This window comes from Ranitomeya variabilis, chromosome 4, assembly GCF_051348905.1.
Source record: "Ranitomeya variabilis isolate aRanVar5 chromosome 4, aRanVar5.hap1, whole genome shotgun sequence".
Taxonomy (NCBI): Eukaryota; Metazoa; Chordata; class Amphibia; order Anura; family Dendrobatidae; genus Ranitomeya; species Ranitomeya variabilis.
Window position 1 is genome coordinate 424186231 of NC_135235.1, and position 22806 is coordinate 424209036.

The following is a 22806-nucleotide window of genomic DNA, read 5'->3' on the forward strand; positions in this document are numbered from 1 at the left end:
GCAGGTTCTTCCTGTACTGAGCGGTCACCGTTACCGCTCATTACAGTAATGAATATGCGGCTCCACCTCTATGGGAGGTGGAGCCGCATATTCATTACTGTAATGAGCGGTACCATGTGACTGCTCACTACAGGAAGAAGCTGCCGGCGCCAGGGAAGCCAGGGACCTGCAGGGACCTCGCCAGGACCAGGTGAGTATAATTAGACAGCTGCCGCTCCCCCTCCCCTGCCGACCCCTGGGTATGACTCGAGTATAAGTTAAGAGGGGGACTTTCAGCCCAAAAAAATGGGCTGAAAATCTTGGCTTACACTCGAGTATATACGGTAATTTAATTCTCATCATCGTCAGCAATTGTACACCTATATTATTTCTTCACATAGTCTCTCTATATTATTGACAATCATAGTGTCTCTTTAAAAGTGCTAGTTATAGTACCCTTTAAAGTGAACCTGTCACTCCCAAAATCAAAGATGAGCTAAGCCCACCGGCAACAGGGGCTTATCTACAGCATTCTGAAATGCTGTAGATAAGCCCCCGATGTATCCTGAAAGATGAGAAAAAGAGATTAGATTATACTCACCAAGGGGCGGTCCCGCTGTGGTCCGGTCCGATGGGCGCTCATCTTCCAGGATACATCAGGATTACAGAATGCTGTAAATAAGCCCCTGATGCTGATGGGCTTAGCTCATCTTCGATTTTGGGGGTCACAGGTTCCCTTTAAACAATGAAAATCATTGTGCTTTCATAACAATAGTGATAATGATTCTAAAAATGTTCCAGTGTGAACCATAAGGCCCCCAGAAGAGTGCCAGTTTTTTCAGCCCTATTAACTTGGATTTGTGGGTAATGAATAACAAAAAAAAATTGCCCCACAAAATTGCATTTTACAGAAAATAAAATGTTAAGAATATTATTTTCATGTACAATGACATGTATATAAGGCAAAATGTCAAAAGGATTTTAAAAAATATAATTTTAGTAAACCAAAATTGATTTTTTATTAAAAAAAATAGGAATTTTCAGTTTAATTTATGAAGGAAGCAAGAACTTCCAAATATTATGGACTCAGATACACCCTGTATTAGATATAAAAGATGGACTCATGCACATTCTGTTCAAATTGTCATGTATTTGAACTCCTAGACTCAAAAGAGCTATGCTTTTTTAAGGATTACAGTATTTTTCAGACTATAAGATGCACCAGACCATAAGACGCACCCCAAATTTTGGGGTGGTAAATAGCAGAAGAAATATTTTTATAAGATGGGGGTCCATCTTTTTGTCCGAATTTAAAGTATCTTACCTGAGAGTGAGCAGTGGTACAGCAGGGTCACAGAAGGCCCGGTGTCCACGGTGAGCAGAGTGCATCACCGGTTTCTCTGCGGCTATCTTCCTGAAGTGGGCCGCCAGAGGCTTCAGGAATATGGCTGTCAGAGGCCATGTTTACGCATATTGAGATCTCAGCGGCCAGTTTCCTGAAGCCAAGTGCCACCAAGATTTCAATCTGCGCACGTGCGGCCTTCGGCCGCCATTTACAAGAAGCTTCAGGTAGCCCACGGCTTCAGGAAGATGGCCGCAGGGAAACTAGTGATGCACTCAGCTCGTCATGGACACTGGGCCGCAGTGCCACCACATTTCTGCCACCGGCATCCTGAAGAAGAAACCCTGCTCAGGTGCACTCTGCACCACCCACCGCCGCAGCATCACCACACCTCTGCCGCAACCCACTGGTAAGCCTGTGTTCAAACTATAAGACACACACCCCTATTTCCTCCCAAATTTTTGGGGGGAAACAGTGCATCTTAAAGTCCGAGAAATACGGTATATACCATGGAAATTTACTCCAGACCACGGAACAGTCTATGGGTGTCTGTTCCTATGTCTAAACTATACTTCCCTGTGGGGTTAAGAGGGTATTGCACCACAGAGCACGTTCAACCCACATGTTCTTTTGCAGTGGTTCTAATGGGGTATTGCACACTTCCTATTGTCCCTGTACCCCTCGGTGGTTAGCTGAGCTAGTACTAACCTTCCCTGTACCCCTCAGTGGTTAGCTGAGCTAGTACTTACTGTCCCTGTACCCCTGAGTTGTTAGCTGAGCTGGTATAAACCTTCCCTGTACCCCTCAGTGGTTAGCTGAGGTGGTACTAACCTTGCCTGTACCCCTCAGTGGTTAGTTGAGCTAGTACTTACTGTCCCTGTACCCTCGGTGGTTAGCTGAGCTGGTACTAACTTTCCCTCTACCGCTCAGTGGTTAGCTGAGCTGGTACTAACCTTCCCTCTACCCCTCAGTGGTTAGCTGAGCTGGTACTAACCTTCCCTGTACCCCTCAGTGGTTAGCTGAGCTAGTACTTACTGTCCCTGAACCCCTAGGTGGTTAGCTGAGCTGGTACTTACTGTCCCGACACTCCTCTCCCTGTGCATCTTTGAGAAGTATGGGTTTGATTTTCTGTGTTCCATTCACACTATGTGGAGTTAACTCAGTGTGTTTAGGGCAGAACATTTGCTAGCTTTTTAACCATCTTTCTTCATACTAGCAGCAGTTTACTGGTGGACCCCGGGTTGCGATTGCACCTTATTTGTTATTTATCTTTATTTGGTGCAATCCACCAACCCTAACATTTGCTAGCTTGATTTCATTTTTACATTTCTTATTTAGATCTTTATACTCCTGAAATGCTATTTCTGTATCAGCCTTCAAGATTTTCAATGCCCATTGTTTTTGTCTTACTAAATTTTGTATGGCCTTATTTATTCATAATGGTTTATTTTTATTCCTGGGTATTTTATTGCCAGAGCATATAAGTTTTCTACAGTAGTATATAATTAAACATTCCCTATTATGTTCAATATTCCCAGTTACCATGACTCGCTCCCAGTCTACACGAATAAGCTCTTCCCTTAGTTTGTTGAAAATTTCTAAAGTTCCATGTTTTTGCATTTCCCATTTTGAATGTTTGATTGAAAATTAAATTGAAATGTAACATAATATGGTTACTGCATCTCAAATGCTCCCTGACATGTAGATCTGAAATATTTTTTTTGACAGTGGGATGGCTTTTATGCTATTTTTGATGAAAAACAGTATTAGGCCTCGGTACGTGTACTGATAGTTTTTTCACGTAGCGGAGACACTGACACGCGTAGACCCATTCAAATGAATTGGTCTATGCACACGTCTCCGTGTTTTCACAGACAGAACAGGAGAGAAGAGATGAAAGATCAAGTTTTTGTTCTTTTTCGTTAAAAATAAAGTTTGCTGGTGACCTCCCGCCTCCCATCCCCAGTGCGCCGCCCGGACGCTTGCAGAGAAATAATCACCCAGCTTCTAAAATGTTTTGAAGATTTGAATCGCCTCTATCTTTTATTTGTGAGCTTCCAGAGTGCATTTTGGATGTTTTTTCCCTCCAGCTTGTTTTTTTAACTTTATTTTTTCAATTTTTAAGCAATTTTTTACAGACTTTTTTTAATTCCGCTAAACAAAAGAGAGGAATCTTTTATGCAAAAATGTTGTTAAAATGCAAGTCTTTTGAAGGTCTGAGCATCTGTAAAAAGCTCCAAAGCCTGAACATAAGAACAGTAATTAGAAATAAATAGATCTGTACTTTTTAATATTTTTTTGTGCTTTTTCTGGTGTTTTCCATTTACTTTTACTTACCACAGGAACTGAGGAGCCTCATGTAAGTGGTCCAAGACACACATGTGGTTCTATCAGCCTAAATGCTTTGAGAAATAGCTAGCATGTAATTTTGTATTATGTATAAGCAAATTTCATGTTCATTCAGACAGCTATGATGGAATGCTTTGGTTACAAATTAATTTGCCTGTAATTGCTGGGGAAGAGACTATGCATGAGAAGCTTAAAGCTTCAGTCCACCCCACTGTGATACAATGTCATAAGCAGCATATTATCAGTCATTTGTTGTATAATTATCATCCACTAGGTTATTAGGGCTATTTACATACTATGCAAATCATTTTTGTAAGCATGCATGTCTAACTCCCTATGGGTTTTATTCTGAAGCCGGTTTAGCTCGGAAATACAGAGAATGTTTATTACATAGAATATTATTGTACCGTCCTCATAAGCCTTATTTTCTGACTTATGACAGAATAAGTGTTTCAGAGCACATCTATTAGTTTTTGTTTGAAGCACCAAGAGGCGGACAAATCTCTAGCACTGTGTACTTATCCATGTATCTGAAAAACTGATTAGAACATCTTTATTTTCTGGAGAGAGCAGAAAAGGTCAAATGTGTACAATATGTTCTGTAGTACTGTACCAACAGATTCCTTGTAGTTAACGCATGAACCACTTCTCAAATGCAGCTGTTGCCTGTTTTTCCTGCCATTTAAATTCTCCTTTTTTTGCATTTTCTCTACTCTTCTATATTTTTGCTGCATTTACTATTTCTTATATTTGTTCAATGAACAAGAAACATGTTCTGTCTCCTTAATATAATGGAGTGTTCACAACTGGGCAGCAAATTTCTGTGAATAAGAACATTAACCCCTTCACCCCCAAGGGTGGTTTGCACGTTAATGACAGGCCAATTTTTACAATTCTGACCACTGTCCCTTTATGAGGCTATAACTCTGGAACGCTTCAACGGATCCCAGTGATTCTGACACAGTTTTCCCATGACATATTGTACTTCATGATAGTGGTAAAAATTCTTTGATATTAACTGCGTTTATTTGTGAAAAAAATGGAAATTTGGTGAAAATTTTGAAAATTTTGCAATTTTCCAACTTTGAATTTTTATGCAATTAAATCACAGAGATATGTCACACAAAATACTTAATAAGTAACATTTTCCACATGTCTACTTTACATCAGCACAATTTTGGAACCAAAATTTATTTTTGTTAGGGAGTTATAAGGGTTAAAAGTTGACCAGCAATTTCTCATTTTTACAACACCATTTTTTTTAGGGACCACATCTCATTTGAAGTCATTTTGAGGGGTCTATGTGATAAAAAATAACCAAGTGTGACACCATTCTAAAAACTGCACCCCTCAAGGTACTCAAAACCACATTCAAGAAGTTTATTAACCCTTCAGGTGTTTCACAGGAATTTTTGGAATGTTTAAATAAAAATGAACATTTAACTTTTTTTCACACAAAATTTAATTCAGCTCCAATTTGTTTTATTTTACCAAGGGTAACAGGAGAAAATGGACCCCAAAAGATGTTGTACAATTTGTGCTGAGTACGCCGATACCCCATATGTGGGAGTAAACCACTGTTTGGGCGCATGACAGAGCTCGGAAGCAAAGGAGCGCCATTTGACTTTTCAATGCAAAATTGACTGGAATTGAGATGGGACGCCATGTTGCGTTTGGAGAGCCCCTGATGTGCCTAAACATTGAAACCCCCCACAAGTGACACCATTTTGGAAAGTAGACCCCCTAAAGAGCATATCTAGAGGTGTGGTGAGCACTTTGACTCACCAAGTGCTTCACAGAAGTTTATAATGCAGAACCGTAAAAATAAAAAATCTTATTTTTTCACAAAAATTATCTTTTCGCCCCCAATTTTTTATTTTCCCAAGGGTAAGAGAAGAAATTGGACCCCAAATGTTGTTGTACAATTTGTCCTGAGTACGCTGATACCCCATATGTGGGGGTAAACCACTGTTTGTGCGCATGGGAGAGCTCGGAAGGGAAGGAGCGCCATTTGACTTTTCAATGCAAAATTGACAGGAATTGAGATGGGACGCCATGTTGCGTTTGGAGAGCCACTAATGTGCCTAAACATTAAACCCCCCCACAAGTGACACCATTTTGGAAAGAAGACCCCCTAAGGAACTCATCTAGATGTGTTGTGAGAGCTTTGAAAGCCCCAAGTGTTTCACTACAGTTTATAATGCAGAGCCGTGCAAATAAAAAATATTTTTTTCCACAAAAATTATTTTTTAGCCCCCAGTTTTGTATTTTTCCAAGGGTAACAGGAGAAATTGGACCCCAAAAGTTGTTGTCCAATTTGTCTTGAGTACGCTGATACCCCATATGTGGGAAGAACCACCGTTTGGGCGCATGGGAGGGCTCAGAAGGGAAGGAGCGCCATTTGGAATGCAGACTTAGATGGAATGGTCTGCAGGCGTCACATTGAGTTTGCAGAGGCCCTAATGTACCTAAACAGTAGAAACCCCCCACAAGTGACACCATTTTGGAAAATAGACCCCCTAAGGAACTCACCTAGATGTGTTGTGAGAGCTTTGAAAGCCCCAAGTGTTTCACTACAGTTTAAAACGCAGAGCCATGCAAATAAAAAATATTTTTTTTTCCACAAAAATTATTTTTTAGCCCCCAGTTTTGTATTTTCCCAAGGGTAACAGGAGAAATTGGACGCCAAAAGTTGTTCTCCAATGTGTTCCGCTGATACCCCATATGTTGGGGTAAACCCCTGTTTGGGCGCATGGGAGAGCTCGGAAGGGAAGGAGCACTGTTTTACTTTTTCAACGCAGAATTGGCTGAAATTGAGATCGGACGCCATGTCACGTTTGGAGAGCCACTGATGTGCCTAAACAGTGGAAACCCCCCAATTAGAACTGATACCCTAATCCAAACACACCCCTAACCCTAATCCCAATGGTAACCCTAACCACACCTCTAACCCAGACACACCCCTAACCCTAATCCCAACCCTATTCCCAACCCTATTCCCAACCGTAAATGTAATCCAAACCCTAACCCTAACCCTAACTTTAGCCCCAACCCTAACCCTAACTTTAGCCCCAACCCTAACTGTAGCCTTAACCCTAGCCTCAACCTTAGCCCCAACCCTAACCCTAGCCCCAACTCTAACCCTAGCCTTAACCCTAACCCTAGCCCTAACCCTAACCCTAGCCCTAACACTAGCCCTAACCCAAACCCTAGCCCTAACCCTAGCCCTAACCCTAACCCTAGCCCTAATGGGAAAATGGAAATAAATACATTTTTTAAATTTTTGAATTTTTCCCTAATTAAGCGGGTGATGAAGGGGGGTTTGATTTACTTTTTTAGTGGCTTTTTTAGCGGATTTTTATGATTGGCAGCCGTCACACACTGAAAGACGCTTTTTATTGCAAAAAATATTTTTTGCGTTACCACATTTTGAGAGCTATAATTTTTCCATATTTGAATCCACAGAGTCATGTGAGGTCTTGTTTTTTGCGGGACGAGTTGATGTTTTTATTGGTAACATGTTCGGGCATGGGAGATTTTTTGATTGCTTTTTATTCCGATTTTTGTGCGGCAGAATGACCAAAAACCAGCTATTCATGAATTTCTTTTGGGGGAGGCGTTTATACCATTCCGCATTTGGTAAAATTGATAAAGCAGTTTTATTCTTCCGGTCAGTACGATTACAGCGATACCTCATTTATATCTTTTTTTTATGTTTTGGCGCTTTTATACGATAAAAACAATTTTATAGAAAAAATAATTATTTTGGCATCGATTTATTCTGAGGACTATAACTTTTTTACTTTTTCTCTGATGATGCTGTTTGGCAGCTCGTTTTTTGCAGGAGAAGATGATGTTTTCAGCGGTACCATGGTTATTTATATCCATCTTTTTGATCGCGTGTTATTCCACTTTTTGCTTGGCAGTATGAGAATAAAGCGTTGTTTTCTGCCTCGTTTTTTTTTTTTTTTTACGGTGTTCACTGAAGGGGTTAACTAGTGATATCGTTTTATAGGTGGGGTCGTTACGGACGCGGCGATACTAAAAATGTGTACTTTTATTGTTTGATTTTTTTTTATTTAGATAAAGAAATGTATTTATGGGAATAATATATATATATATTTTTTCTTTATTTAGTAATTTTTTTTTTATTTGGGAATTTTTTTTTTAACTTTTTTACTTTGTCCTGGGGGGGACATCACAGATGGATGATCTTACAGTTTGCACAGCACTCTGTCAGATCACCGATCTGACATACAGCCGTGCAGGCTTACCAGCGCCTGCACGGCACCCGGAAGTACTCCCTGCAGGACCCGGATGCAGCCCCACGGCCATTTTGGATCCGGGGCCTGCAGGGATAGAAGGTAAGAGACCCTAGCAGCAATGCGATCACATCGCATTTCTCCGGGGGTCTCAGGGAAGCCCGCAGGGAGCCCCTTCCTTGCGCAATGTTTCCCTGTACCACCGGCACACCGCGATCATGTTTGATCGCGGTGTGCCGGGGGTTAATGTGCCGGGGGTGGTCCGTGACTGCTCCTGGCACATAGTGCCGGATGTCAGCTGCAATAGGCAACTGACACCCAGCCGCGATCGGCCGCGCTCCCCCCGTGAGCGCGGCCGATCGTGCTGGACGTACTATTCCGTCCTTGGGAATTAGGGCCCACCCCACATGGACGGAATAGTACGTCCAATGGCAGAAAGGGGTTAAAGTGCTTTTTTTAAAGAATAAATAAGTTTTCATCCAGTAAAGTGAATAGAACAGCAATACCAGACACAACGTTTAAACTACAGTAGTCGCGGGAACAAAAAAGTATGCCTTTTTTTTCTGAAAGACCAAGCATTTTTTTCATTGTCTCACTCCAAGCTATACCTTTCTATATATCTTTTTTCTATTGTTGTAGCCATATAAGAGTTTATTTTGTTCATGACAAGTAGTCCCTGAGGAAGCTAGGAGAGTTAAACCATCTCAAAGTACCATGGAAATTAATTTTATAAATTAATATTTTAATCTTAATGAATTTAACATTGTATTGCCAAATATGACAATAAAGTTCCCTGGTGAAACTTATCTACATACTGTCAGTACTGCACAAATTTTGCTTTTCTCTTCCTGAATTTTAAATTAGGTGAAAAGCAGAGGAGGAATTAATTGAACAGATGAAATAGCACAGTTTATAACAATAAAATGGTTGCCTCTTTATGGATCTTTCCATTAGGCCACGTGAACTTTTTCATGGGTGGTCTTTAACCGCTTTGGTGATGTACCATGATGCCAAAGACTTCCTTAGGCAAACAACTTTATCTTTCTAGCATATCTATTAGCCTTTAGTTTTTGGCTCTTAATTTAATTCCAAGTGGATGTTGTAAGAGTTTCCATTGGAGGTGTATACTTCTTTATCTTGTATGATGCTGACCAATTATAAACAAGCAGCAACACTCAAATGTAAGCTTAGGTTTCTCATTGAGTGAGATGCAGTGATTTAGATCTAATCACCTAGTCTAACCTCCTTTATGAGTCAGTGTCACGGGTTTACCGTGACAGAGAGGGGACACAAGACTGTAGCGTCTGATTTCACCTAATCCTGCACTGATCCGAAGCACTTCTTCATATTAAATGGTAAATAAAGCAAAAAAGGGACAGCAGTGTTTACTTGCCAAGGTCTCAGAGACCTGGGAAGGTAAATACTGCTGCCCCTTTTTTGCTGTACTAATTCTTGAATTTTTGGAATATTTTAGTCCTCTTTTCGTGACTTTGCTACTCATATTAAATGGGTGCAAGTTTCTGTTGGCAGTTCAGGGGTTAATTTGTTTAGCTTTTTAGACTCTGAGGCTTCCCAGCTTGGATGATCTCAGATATTATGCATTGATCACTACCCTCTCTTATATATGCCTGCCTCTAGCAATCTAGATTGCCAATGTTTGAGTCTTGTACTACCTGGGTAAGGAGTAGAGAAGTCGGTTGTTGTAGAGGCGTTTTGGAGTGTTTATCCTTTAGGCTGTGAGCCCTCGTTGCGCTTTTTATGAGTTTCTGCTGCGTTTTTTGCCGCAGCGGAAACGCATAAAAATGCTTAAAACATGCATTCCCATGCAATCCTATGGGATTCTGCAGTTGGTGTGCCCATGCTGCGGATTTTCCCACTGTGGATTTTCCCGCTGCATAATCGTATAGCGGTAAAATCCACAGCATGTTCATTATTTCTGTGGAATCGCGGCGATTCCACAGCCGAAGGATTGCATTGAAATGCTCACTTTATGCATGTGGCTATGCCCAGTATGCATAAAGTGAGCGCTTTATGTGCGGATGACGTCACGGTCACGCGGCCATGACATCACAAAGGTCCTTCGTGCAAAGCATCCCAGGGAACGGAACGTACCGGGAGCACCGCTGAGGAGATCAGGGGCCATTGGAAGGTGAGAATAACCATATTTTTTATTTTTTTAATTATTTTTAACATTCTATCTTTTACTATTGATGCTGCATAGGGAGCATCAATAGTAAAAAGTTGGTCACACTTGTCAAGCACTATGCTGTCAATCACTTTTCCAAGCGATGCTTCAAATTGCTTGGAAAATGCACTTATTCTGCAAGCTAAAAACGCTTGCAAAACACTTGTGTTTTGCAGGAAAATGCATGCAAATTCCACATGCATTTTACCCACGGCAGGGAGTTGTGGAAATGCTCCGGACATTTCTGCAGCATTTCTGCTATGTGGGCACATAGCCTGACTGTTGCTTGATGTTTCAATTGTGTGCAATTCCTCGTGCTCTCCAACTTAGTTTCCCTACCTTCTATCCCTGGTGTTCCCCTCTGCTGTCTGTGAGTGCATATTTGTAAGTTTGATTGTCTGGTTTGTATATATACATTCAATAATACTCCCTACTTCCCTGAGTGGGGGAGAGGGACAGATACAGTGCCTTGTGAAAGTATTCGGCTCCCTGGAACTTTTCAATCTTTTCCCACATATCATGCATCAAACATAAAGATACCAAATGTAAATATTTGGTCAAGAATCAACAACAAGTGGAACACAGTTGTGAAGTGAGTGAAATGTATTGGTTATTTTAAATTTTTTTGGAAATTCAAAAACTGAAAAGTGGGGTGTGCAATATTATTTGGCCCCTTTAGTTTCAGTGCAGGAAAACTCACTCCAGAAGTTCATTGTAGATCTCTGAATGATCCAATGTTCGCCTAAATGCCTAATGATGATAAATATAATCCACCTGTCTGTAATCAAGTCTCAGAATAAATGCACCTGCTCTGTGATAGTCTTAGGGTTCTGTTTGACGCACAGAGAGCATCATGAAGACCAAGGAACACAACAGGCAGATCCATGGTACTGTTGTGGAGAAGTTTAAAGCCATATTTGGATACAAATTGATTTCCATAACTTTTAACATCCCAAGGAGCGCTGTGCAAGCGATCATATTGAAATGGAAGGAGTATAATACCACTGCAAATCTACCAAGACCCGGCCATCCCTCTAAACTTTCATCTCAAACAAGGAGATGACTGATCAGAGATGCAGCCAAGAGGCCAATGATCACTCTGGATGAACTGCAGAGATCTACAGCTGAGGTGGGACAGTCAGTCCATAGGACATCTATCAGTCGTACACTGCACAAATCTGGCCTTTATAGAAGAGTGGAAAGAAGAAAGCCATTTCTCAAAGATATCCATAAAAAGTGTTGTTTAAAGTTTGCAAAAAGCCACCTGGGAGACACATCAAACATGTGGAAGAAGGTGCTCTGGTCAGATGAAACCAAAATCAAACTTTTTGGTAACAATGCCAAATGATATGTTTAGCGTAAAGGCAAAACAACTCATCACCCTGAACACACCATCCCCACTGTCAAACATGGTGGTGTCAGCATCATAGTTTGGGCCTGCTTTTCTTCAGCAGGGACAAGGAATATGGTTAAAATTGATGGGAAGATGGATGGAGCCAAATACAGGACCATTCTTGAAGAAAACCTGTTGGAGTCTGCAAAAGACCTGAGACTGGGATGGAGATTTGTCTTCCAACATGACAATGATCCCAAACATAAAGCAAAATCTGTAATGGAATGGTTCACAAATAAATATATCCAGGTGTTTGAATGGCCAAGTCAAAGTCCAGACCTCAATCGAGAATTTGTGGAAAGAGCTGAAAACTGCTGTTCACAAACGATCTCCATCCAACCTCACTGAGCTCGAGCTGTTTGCCAAGGAAGAATGGGCAAGAATTTCAGTCTCTCGATGTACAAAACTGATAGAGACATACCCCAAGTGACTTGCAACTGTAATCGCAGCAAAAGTTGGCGCAAAAAAGTATTAAGTTAAAGGGGCCGAATAATATTGCACGCACCACTTTTCGGTTTTTGATTTTCCACAAAAATTTAAAAAAAACAATAAATTAAATTAAATACATGGAGTATTCGTGATAAGAAAGTATAGAACATTTGTTTATGTGATAGAACACTAAGTTATATCTCCACAGTCAAATTTTACTTAAAAATTCTCAACAGTAATGTTGAAGAAAAACACTGCTCCAAGATTAATGCTAGGATTTCAACAAACAAAGTCCTCTAAATGCCCTTTCCCTATCTAGTGACCCATTGCTTTATATACTGTATTTTCTCCACTCCTCTAACCTGTATTCCTTTTTGCTGACATGTTCTGGTTTTTTTCCAGGTCTTCTTACTGTTTATTATTATTTGTATTCCAAAATAGTTGTGCTTTTATACTTCAAAACACCCGTTTAGTAATATAAAAGTTCTTTATACAGTATATGTACTTAGTATACTAAAATAGTATATAAATTTATTTTTTAATTATCAATGATGTTATGATTCATCATAATAGTTCATCTTTCTAGTGTCTAGGATATTAAAGATTTCTATGGTTTGTCATTGGGGAAATAAACCCATAGGATTGTTTCACCAATCAACAGCCTAGTCATTTTTGTGTTTCTATCCACGTACTATATAACTCAAGGGATTAAAGTGTGAAAATGAATAGTTTCATGCTCAATACAGTATTTTCTGTTCAGACTAACTAGTTCAATTAAGGAATAAATATGAAATTATATTATATAATTGCCTAAATATATATTTAAATATATATTGCATACAGGAAAGTGGTATCACAATAATCATCATTATCTGTGACTATTGCTGCTACTCTGAGAAATGATTAAAACCTCAAGGCAAAAAATGAGATGAAATAAGCAATTTACATCTTTTATGCTGCAGAATCTGCAACATAGAGTTTGTATTAAATAAAAACTGCACATAGCTAAATTACTCTTGGTTTTTTTTGCACGCTTCATAATAAATTTCTTCAATGCACTCAAAGTCAGCCTTAAAGAAAAATCCTACGATACTGTATACACTAGTACTTTGTAAAACATGCAGGCAGTTTAATTACGCACTTAAAGTGGAACTCAGTCCCTTTGGTATACATTTTTTCTGGTATTCTTTTAGTTGTTGTTGTTTTTTAAATTCATCCACCTTGAAAAGTTTTTGGTATGATGCATTATGTGTAGGGATTAGTATTGAGCATTCCGATACCGCAAGTATCGGGTATCGGCTGATATTTGCTGTATCGGAATTCCGATACCGAGATCCGATACTTTTGTGGTATCGGGTATCGGTATCGAAACAACATTAATGTGTAAAATAAAGAATTAAAATAAAAAATATTGCTATACTCACCTCTCCGACGCAGCCTGGACCTCACCGAGGGAACCGGCAGCTTTGTTTGCTTAAAATTCGCGCTTTAACTTCCTTACGTGAAGTCCCGGCTTGTGATTGGTCGCGTGCCGCCCATGTGGCCGCGACGCGACCAATCACAGCAAGCCGTGACGTAATTTCAGGTCCTTCAGGATTTTAAAATTACGTTCCGGCTTTGTGATTGGTCGCGTCGCGGTCACATGGGCGACGCGACCAATCACAAGCCGTGACGTCACGGGAGGCTGGACACGCGCGCATTTTAAAATGCGCGCATGTCCTGCCTCCCGTGACGTCACGGCTTGTGATTGGTCGCATCGCCCATGTGACCGCGACGCGACCAATCACAAAGCCGGAACGTAATTTTAAAATCCTGAAGGACCTGAAATTACGTCACGGCTTGCTGTGATTGGTCGCGTCGCGGCCACATGGGCGGCACGCGACCAATCACAAGCCGGGATTTCACGTAAGGAAGTTAAAGCGCGAATTTTAAGCAAACAACGCTGTCGGTTCCCTCGGTGAGGTCCAGGCTGCATCGGAGACGTGAGTATAGCAATATTTTTTATTTTAATTCTTTATTTTACACATTAATATGGTTCCCAGGGCCTGAAGGAGAGTTTCCTCTCCTTCAGACCCTGGGAACCATCAGGGATACCGTCCGATACATGAGTCCCATTGACTTGTATTGGTATCGGGTATCGGTATCGGATTAGATCCGATACTTTGCCGGTATCGGCCGATACTTTCCGATACCGATACTTTCAAGTATCGGACGGTATCGCTCAACACTAGTAGGGATTAATGGACCAGGCGAGATTCAAATTCACAAAGTCGTGTGGATGTTACTGAAAAATTTGATTTGCAACAAGTTATTCTCGAAGACTTGAATATTTCCTATTATGCTCTGGGGTCTATCAATATTCCTTCATATAATGTGGAGCCTGAAATTGTGCACAGTGTTTGAATTGAGGCCAACCTAGGGATTTGTTGAGAGGCCAAACTTTGTTCTTGTTATGATTATCTATCGAAAGAAGTCCTGCAGTCGTATTCCAAATAAAATGGTAAACTTTATTTAAACATATTATAAATTTGTGACATCTGCAAGTATTTCAAAATTTATCTTTTCCCTCTTGATGATGTCTCATCTTTTTAACTTGATGGAATAAAGTTTGCCATTTTATTTTCAATACACTTGGAAACTTTCTTATTTGGATTTTTGCTTTGCTACCATGGGCAGGATTGGCTTTCTTCTTGCTGGGAGTCTTGTAGTGACCTCTACAAGGGTGAACTGGTTGTCTCTACATTAGTCATGAACACCTCTATCTCTTTAAAGGCATCCCATGATTATATTTGCTTTGGCAGTAACTGCCTGGCCCTGGTTACTAAAGTTAAGTCTGTTGTCCTTCCATCTGCCCAAGTTTATTTCAGTTACAGCTTTACTTAGTGTTTTACCATACAGTGCATACATTAATTATACATTATTAGAAGTACAAATTTGTTATCATCCTAAATGCCTATTTGTTTAATGTCATAATCTAATCTATTTTGTGTTGTACTTTAACCCCTTTCTGACAATTGGCATACATTTACGTCGATGTTGGACTCCCTCCCTTTGTTGTGGGCTTTGGCAGTAAGCCCACATCTTTCCTGGCACATATCAGCTGTTTTTGTGTTGACAGCGGCATTCAACAAGCGCTTCCGGCAATCGTGTCGGAAATACGCCCACCCGTGACCTAAGTCAGATGATCGCGGGTCACCGGTGTGTTGGCATGACTGCCGGAGGTCTCCAGGAGACCTCTATGGCTCAGTGCCGGCTTGCTGTGAGCACCACCCAGTGGATGGCGCTCATAGCAAGTGAGTAATTCTGCTATATAGAGAAGATCTGATCATCATCTCTATGTAGCAGAGGTGATCGAGTTATGGCAGCTTCTAGTCTCCCATGGAAACTATTGAAGCATGCCAACATTTTTTTTTTTTTAAATGAAAAAAAATAAAAAATAAATAAAAGTTCAATTCACCCCCCTTTTACCCCATTCAGAATAAAACTATAAAAAAATTACATATGTTTGGTATTGTCGCATTCAGAATCGCACGAGCTATCAATAATATAAAAGGATTAACCTGATCACTAAACGGTATAGCGAGAAAAAATTTTAAAACGCAAGAATTACGTTTTTTTGGTTGTCGTGTCATTGCATTAAAATGCAAAAACGGGCAATCAAAAGATTGTATCTGCACCAAAATGGTATCATTAAAAATGTCAGCTTGGCATGCAAAAAATAAGCTCTAACTCAACCCGAGATCACGAAAAATGAAGACGCTACGGGTGTTGGAAAACGGTGCAATTTGTTTTTCTTTTTTACAAAGTTTGAATTTTTTTTCACTACTAGATAAAAAAGAACCTACACATTGGTGTCTATGAACTCTTAATGACCTGGAGAATCATAATGACAGCTCGGTTTTAGCATTTAGTGAACCTAGCAAAAAAGCCAAACAAAAAGTAAGTGTGGGATTGCACTTCTTTTGCAGTTTTACCGCATTTGGAATATTGTTTCCCATTTTTGAGTGCAAGACATGGCAAAAGCAAAGGTGTCATTCAAAAGTACAACTCGTCCCGCAAAAAATAAGCCCTCACATGGTCATGTTGACGGAAAAATAAAAAAAGCAATGGTTCCAGGAAGAAGGGGAGCGAAAACTGAAAATGCAAAACCGAAAAATTTTCCAGGGGTTAAGGGGTTAATGAAAAATTCCCTATCTTTCCCTCACTACACTATTTAACTGCTTTATTTTTTTTCTTTATTTCCTTGTTTCCTTTCCTTTTTAGATGATGCTTCATTTGAGAATTCCAGTGCATGTCGGTCACTGCCGCAGCCTCCACTCACTCCCTGAAACAAAGTCATCAGTGATGCCCATTTTTGGAAAGAGGTAGTCCTTACTCTAAAAAGCATGCACTGGTTCTCAATACCAAAGAATTATCTGTAGATTCTTGACACTGTTGAATATGCACAATGTGTTCCTTTGACAGCTCTGATCAGAAGTAACGAGCCGGCAGGACAGCGCACTGTCAGTGAGCATTATAAGAACACCCGGCGTGCAGAGACCAGTGCCAAACACCACAAGTGACATCTGAATCTTGCCTCTTCATAGATGCTGATCACATTATATGCCCCTCCTCATAAACACATGTTTTTCTTGAGACAGAAAGCTATTCTTATTGCTATACTCGAGGATGGCATTTTTAAAAAAACTTCAAGGATTTTGTCTGCACTAGAGGTTAAGCTTACAGGCCTATATTTTTCAGAGTCAATTATATTCCCCTTTTAAATATTTTTAAAAAGCTAATTGTATGTATACATTCTGCCATCATTATATATTATGATCTGTGTATAATGATTCTTTATTGCTGCAGTAATCTGCAGTATATGCCATATACTTTAGAGTATCTGCCTACTTTAGTGTAGTCAGGCGATGCTGTACTTTCTACTGGGTTAAGCAGGTGACACTTCATGAGGAAATTATTCCTGATCTTGTCATCTGTCACAGGATTTTCTTGCGTAAATATTGTAGAGAAGAAATTGTTAAGTAGATTGACCTTTCCCTCATCCTCTTCAAACATTTTGCCCAGATTGTTTTGGAGGGAGCCAACACTATCATTTTTTAATTTCTTACTAGTTATGTAGTGGAAGAATAATTTTTAAAGTACTTTTTACCTATTTTGGCACTGAGCCTTTTTATTTCATTTCTTGTTGCCCCAATTTGATTTTTGCTTACATTTTTAAGTGAATTTTTTTTAAGTGAAAACTTATTCAGTGATCATTATAATCCAAGTGACCCCCAACCCATACATTTGATACTGTATCAGGTCTATTGGTTCAGATTAGGTCTAGAAATGCACCTCTACTCTTGTTTGGTCCTTTTCCAGTTATGAAAAGTAATTTTCTATCGTCATTGTCAAAAACCTATTTCCTTTGCTGGACCATCATATTTCTGCTCCTCAATTTACATATGGGTAATTACTTCTCCCTGATTCATGTCCTCATCAACTTGCTTTATGAAGATATTTTCTGCCACTTCCACTATATTTGGAGACTTATAACAAACCCTTATGAGTATTTTATTATTTTTTCTCCCTTCCCTTATCTCCATCAACAGGGACTCTACATTTTCATTTGCCTGTCACTCATTTAAGTAATCATTATTGCTACAATATCTTACATTTATTACAACAATATTAGTGCTTAATCATAATCAATAATTGTGTTGTTGCTGCTTCTTGCATTAGTATGCATGCATGTTATATATTTTTCTGTATCTAAATTTCTCCCCTTTCTGCATGAACTTTGGTAGGTAATCCCTCCCACCATGCCACCCCTACTTTAATTTCTTCAGACCAGGTGACAAGCTACATTATCTTACTAGTATAAATACTCCCTCATCTTTTTAGCCATGTTTTCCCCATCAGAGCTGCACCCTTTCCAGTGCAGCCCATCCCCACTATAGAGCCTGTAGCCAACAGAAAACTTGGCCCATTTACCCAGGAACCAAAAACACTCTTTTTTGCACAAATTCCTGAGCCACTACTTTTTCTTCCTTATCTTGTACTGCCTCTATGGCACATACTGCCTCTATGGCATAATACAGGTAGTATTTCATGGGACATTCAGCTCTGAATAGGTCCAGGAAAGTTTAGTGCAAGTGCACAACAGGTGACAATAGCATGACGACAAAATATGAACTGTGGCTTTGAATGTGCATGCACAGAATGAGTAACAGGAATAAGAAGATGTGGCTAGGACCAGACCAGTGATGGCGAGGAGAGGAAGAGTCAGAAAAGCAAGCAGTAAGGTGAGTATAAGGAATTTTTTTTTTTTTTATTTTTCAATTGCCCTTTGTTATTCAGAAATATACTAAGTTGCCGCGATATTGCTGAATTCACTTGGAAACTAATTACAAAAAAACATTCTTTTTGCCAAATTCGATTTTTGGGGGTAAAATTTGAGAAGAATTCAATTCACTTTGTATTTATTTGCTAATTTTAAGTGAACACGGATTTTCCTAGTAATTTACCAATTCCCCTGCCAAAGAAATGTTGTGACTGTTTTGTAAAAAAAAAAAATGTTTAAGAAAATTTTAAATATGGGAATCCAAACAATTTTGTTTTCATAATTTAAACAATTTTGTATTTTTCTTACAATTTTATTTAGGTTTTTTATTGAGCAAATTCATCCCAGATGCATTAACAATAAAATAGAATCTTACCCAAAATTGAAAAGAAAATGAGTTAATTGTTAGCTGCATAAAAAAGATACATGTAACACAATAAATGTTGTCGTTGAACAAATTTTAGCATTTTGTACCCAAACCTAGAAAGATGTATTTTTAGTTCAATAACTAATGACAACTAGTTATCTTGCATTAAGTCTGAGTGCCTGTGATTCTTTTGAAAAGGTAATCTAGGTGCTGACATCAATTATAGTAAACTTGGACATGTGGCAGTACACATTTTACATAATTTGATGACTGTACGCATGTTTTTTTAGCACACAAAAGGAGGACAGATGATGCAACAGAGGTAGAAGTGAAAGTGTATGGAAAGCAGTAGTTGAGGATGAGGAGCCATGCTTGAGTTTAGTATACATTTTAGAAGTAAGCATGTTGTTTAATTAATTTGTAAACTTATCCAACTCCTTTAAAGTATTACATAAGCCAGAAATGCTAGGCAGTGACAGGGTTCACACGATGGACAAAAAGGATGATTAACAATAGCCTGCTTATATTATGAGTTTCTAATTCATGTATCTCCAAACTGACAATAAAAAAAAAAATTGGGCAAATTGGACAAGCATAATTAAATGTCTCGATTTACTGTAATATTTATTTTCAAATGTTGGGTTAAAATACATAAATTATTCATGGTCAAAAAGATCCACATAGAAATTAATTCCAGGAGTTAGAGACATATAAAATATATACTGCACAGAACACAGCCTAACTGTAGTGTTGCCAAAATGAAACCTTGAAATAGATAAGCAAAAAATAAAAAGTGTAAATGTGAATATTTTTTGTCATCTTTTTTTTTTCTGGTGGGAGTTAAGAATACTTTTCATTTAAAATTCTCAAATCCTAAACAAAAATGTTGCTACATACATGTAAAGTAATTTGCGGCAACAGTTACCGTAGCTGTATTGTGGCACCTTTCGTTGCTAAATGAGACATTTCACACACTTTGAAAAAAAAAAAGATTAATATATATGCAGTACAGACCAAAAGTTTGGACACACCTTCTCATTTAAAGATTTTTCTGTATTTTCATGACTATGAAAATTGTACATTCACACTGAAGGCATCAAAGCTATGAATTAACACATGTTGAATTATATGCTTAACAAAAAAGTGTAAAACAACGGAAATGATGTCTTATATTCTAGGGTCTTCAAAGTAGCCACCTTTTGCTTTGATGACTGCTTTGCACACTCTTGGCATTCTCTTGATGAGCTTCAAGAGGTTGTCCTGGGAATGGTCTTCCAACAATCTTGAAGGAGTTCCCAGAGATGCTTAGCACTTGTTGGCCCTTTTGCCTTCACTCTGCGGTCCAGCTCACCCCAAACCATTTTGATTGGGTTCAAGTCTTGTGACTGTGGAGGCCAGGTCATTTGGCGTAGCACCCCATCACTCTCCTTCTTGGTCAAATAGCCCTTACACAGCCTGGAGGTGTGTTTGGGGTCATTGTCCTTTTGAAAAGTAAATGATGGTCCAACTAAACGCAAACCGGATGGAATAGCATGCCGCTGCCAGATGCTGTGGTAGCCATGATGTTGAGTATGCCTTCAATATTAAATGAATCCCTGACAGTGTCACCAGCAAAGCACCCCCATACCATCACACCTCCTCCTCCATGCTTCACGGTGGGAACCAGGCATGTAGAGTCCATCCGTTCACCTTTTCTGCGTCGCACCAAGACACAGTGGTTGGAACCAAAGATCTCAAATTTAGACTCATCAGACCAAAGCACAGATTTCCACTGGCCCAATGTCCATTCCTTGTGTTCTTTAGCTCAAAAAAGTCTCTTCTGCTTGTTGCCTGTCCTTAGCAGTGGTTTCCTAGCAGATATTTTACTATGAAGGCCTGCTGCACAAAGTCTCCTCTTAACAGTTGTTGTAGAGATGTGTATGCTGCTAGAACTCTATGTGGCATTGACCTGGTCTCTAATCTGAGCTGCTGTTAACCTGCGATTTCTAAGGCTGGTGACTTGGATAAGCTTATCCTCAAAAGGAGAGGTGACTCTTGGTCTTCCTTTCCTGGGGCGGCCCTCATGTGAGTCAGCTTATTTGTAGCACTTGATAGTTTTTGCCACTGCACTTGGGGACACTTTCAAAGTTTGCCCAATTTTTCGGACTGACTGACCTTCATTTCTTAAAGTAATGATGGCCACTCATTTTTCTTTACTTAGCTGCTATTTTTCTTGCCATAATACAGATTACAGATTCTAACAGTCTATTCAGTAGGACTATCAGCTGTGTATCCACCAAACTTCTGCAAAAGGTGGCTACTTTGAAGAACCTAGAATATACGACATAATTTCGGTTGTTTCACAATTTTGTTAAGTATATAATTCCACATGTGTTAATTCATAGTTTTGATGCCTTCAGTGTGAACGTACAATTTTCATAGTCATGAAAATACAGAAAAATCTTTAAATGACAAGGTGTGTCCAAACTTTTGGTCAGTACTGTATACAGTATATATCTATATCTATATATATATATATATATATATATATATATATATATATATATATACACTCACCGGCCACTTTATTAGGTACACCATGCTAGTAACGGGTTGGACCCCCTTTTGCCTTCAGAACTGCCTCAATTCTTCGTGGCATAGATTCAACAAGGTGCTGGAAGCATTCCTCAGAGATTTTGGTCCATATTGACATGATGGCATCACACAGTTGCCGCAGATTTGTCGGCTGCACATCCCAAAGATGCTCCATACAAGGCAGGATGGATCCATGCTTTCATGTTGTTTACGCCAAATTCTGACCCTACCATCCGAATGTCGCAGCAGAAATCGAGACTCATCAGACCAAGCAACGTTTTTCCAATCTTCTACTGTCCAATTTCGATGAGCTTGTACAAATTGTAGCCTCAGTTTCCTGTTCTTAGCTGAAAGGAGTGGTACCCGGTGTGGTCTTCTGCTGCTGTAGCCCATCTGCCTCAAAGTTCGACGCACTGTGCGTTCAGAGATGCTCTTAGGCCTACCTTGGTTGTAACGGGTGGCGATTTGAGTCACTGTTGCCTTTCTATCAGCTCGAACCAGTCTGCCCATTCTCCTCTGACCTCTGGCATCAACAAGGCATTTCCGCCCACAGAACTGCCGCTCACTGGATTTTTTTTCTTTTTCGGACCATTCTCTGTAAACCCTAGAGATGGTTGTGCGTGAAAATCCCAGTAGATCAGCAGTTTCTGAAATACTCAGACCAGCCCTTCTGGCACCAACAACCATGCCACGTTCAAAGGCACTCAAATCACCTTTCTTCCCCATACTGATGCTCGGTTTGAACTGCAGGAGATTGTCTTGACCATGTCTACATGCCTAAATGCACTGAGTTGCCGCCATGTGATTGGCTGATTAGAAATTAAGTGTTAACAAGAAGTTGGACAGGTGTACCTAATAAAGTGGCCAGTGAGTGTATATATATATATATTGTGGTGTAGTGACCAATCTTACAGCCAGGGGGTGCTATGTGTGCGCTGCAGGATACGCACGGAGGCGTATTGAGGCTGTGAGAGTGCATGGCAGTTGCATGCATGGATGTGATGACGTGACAAAGTCCGGCATTGTGGTGAATGGCCGATATGTGTGTCTCAGAGGAGGAGACTCTGCACTGTCAGCCTGAAGCGATGTGGTGTTCTGGGACCTATAGTCCCACAAGTATTTTGTATGTTTATAATGGGAGGTTGGCAGGGCTAGTTATGTGAGATGGGTGGGACAAACTAGCCACACACACACCCACACTCCCACCCAGGGGAGTGGTTACACCTAGATAATGTGACCAGGGTGTGGGTCACATGGTCCTGTGTGTTCTGAGTGAGTAGACCTGAATGGTCTATATGCTGGAAGGTCCTGGACAGCCTGTGTGGGAAGACCTGGGAGGAGGCTTCCTGAAGAGCACATGGTAGGGCTTTGGACCTGGTGGCCTGGGGTGTTGGACTAATGTCCTGAACAACACCTGGACAGGCCACATGCCTCTGTGTTGGATGGTCCCAGGTGGGATGGACGTCCTGAAGAGTACAGTGTGATCGGGGTTCTGAGTCTGTAGACCTGGATGATTGGTGTTGGGGAAGCTACAGTCCTTTGTTGGGTCTGGACTGACTAAGGTGTGCTGGCCAGGCAAGTTTGTGATCCCCGTGAGGCAGCTT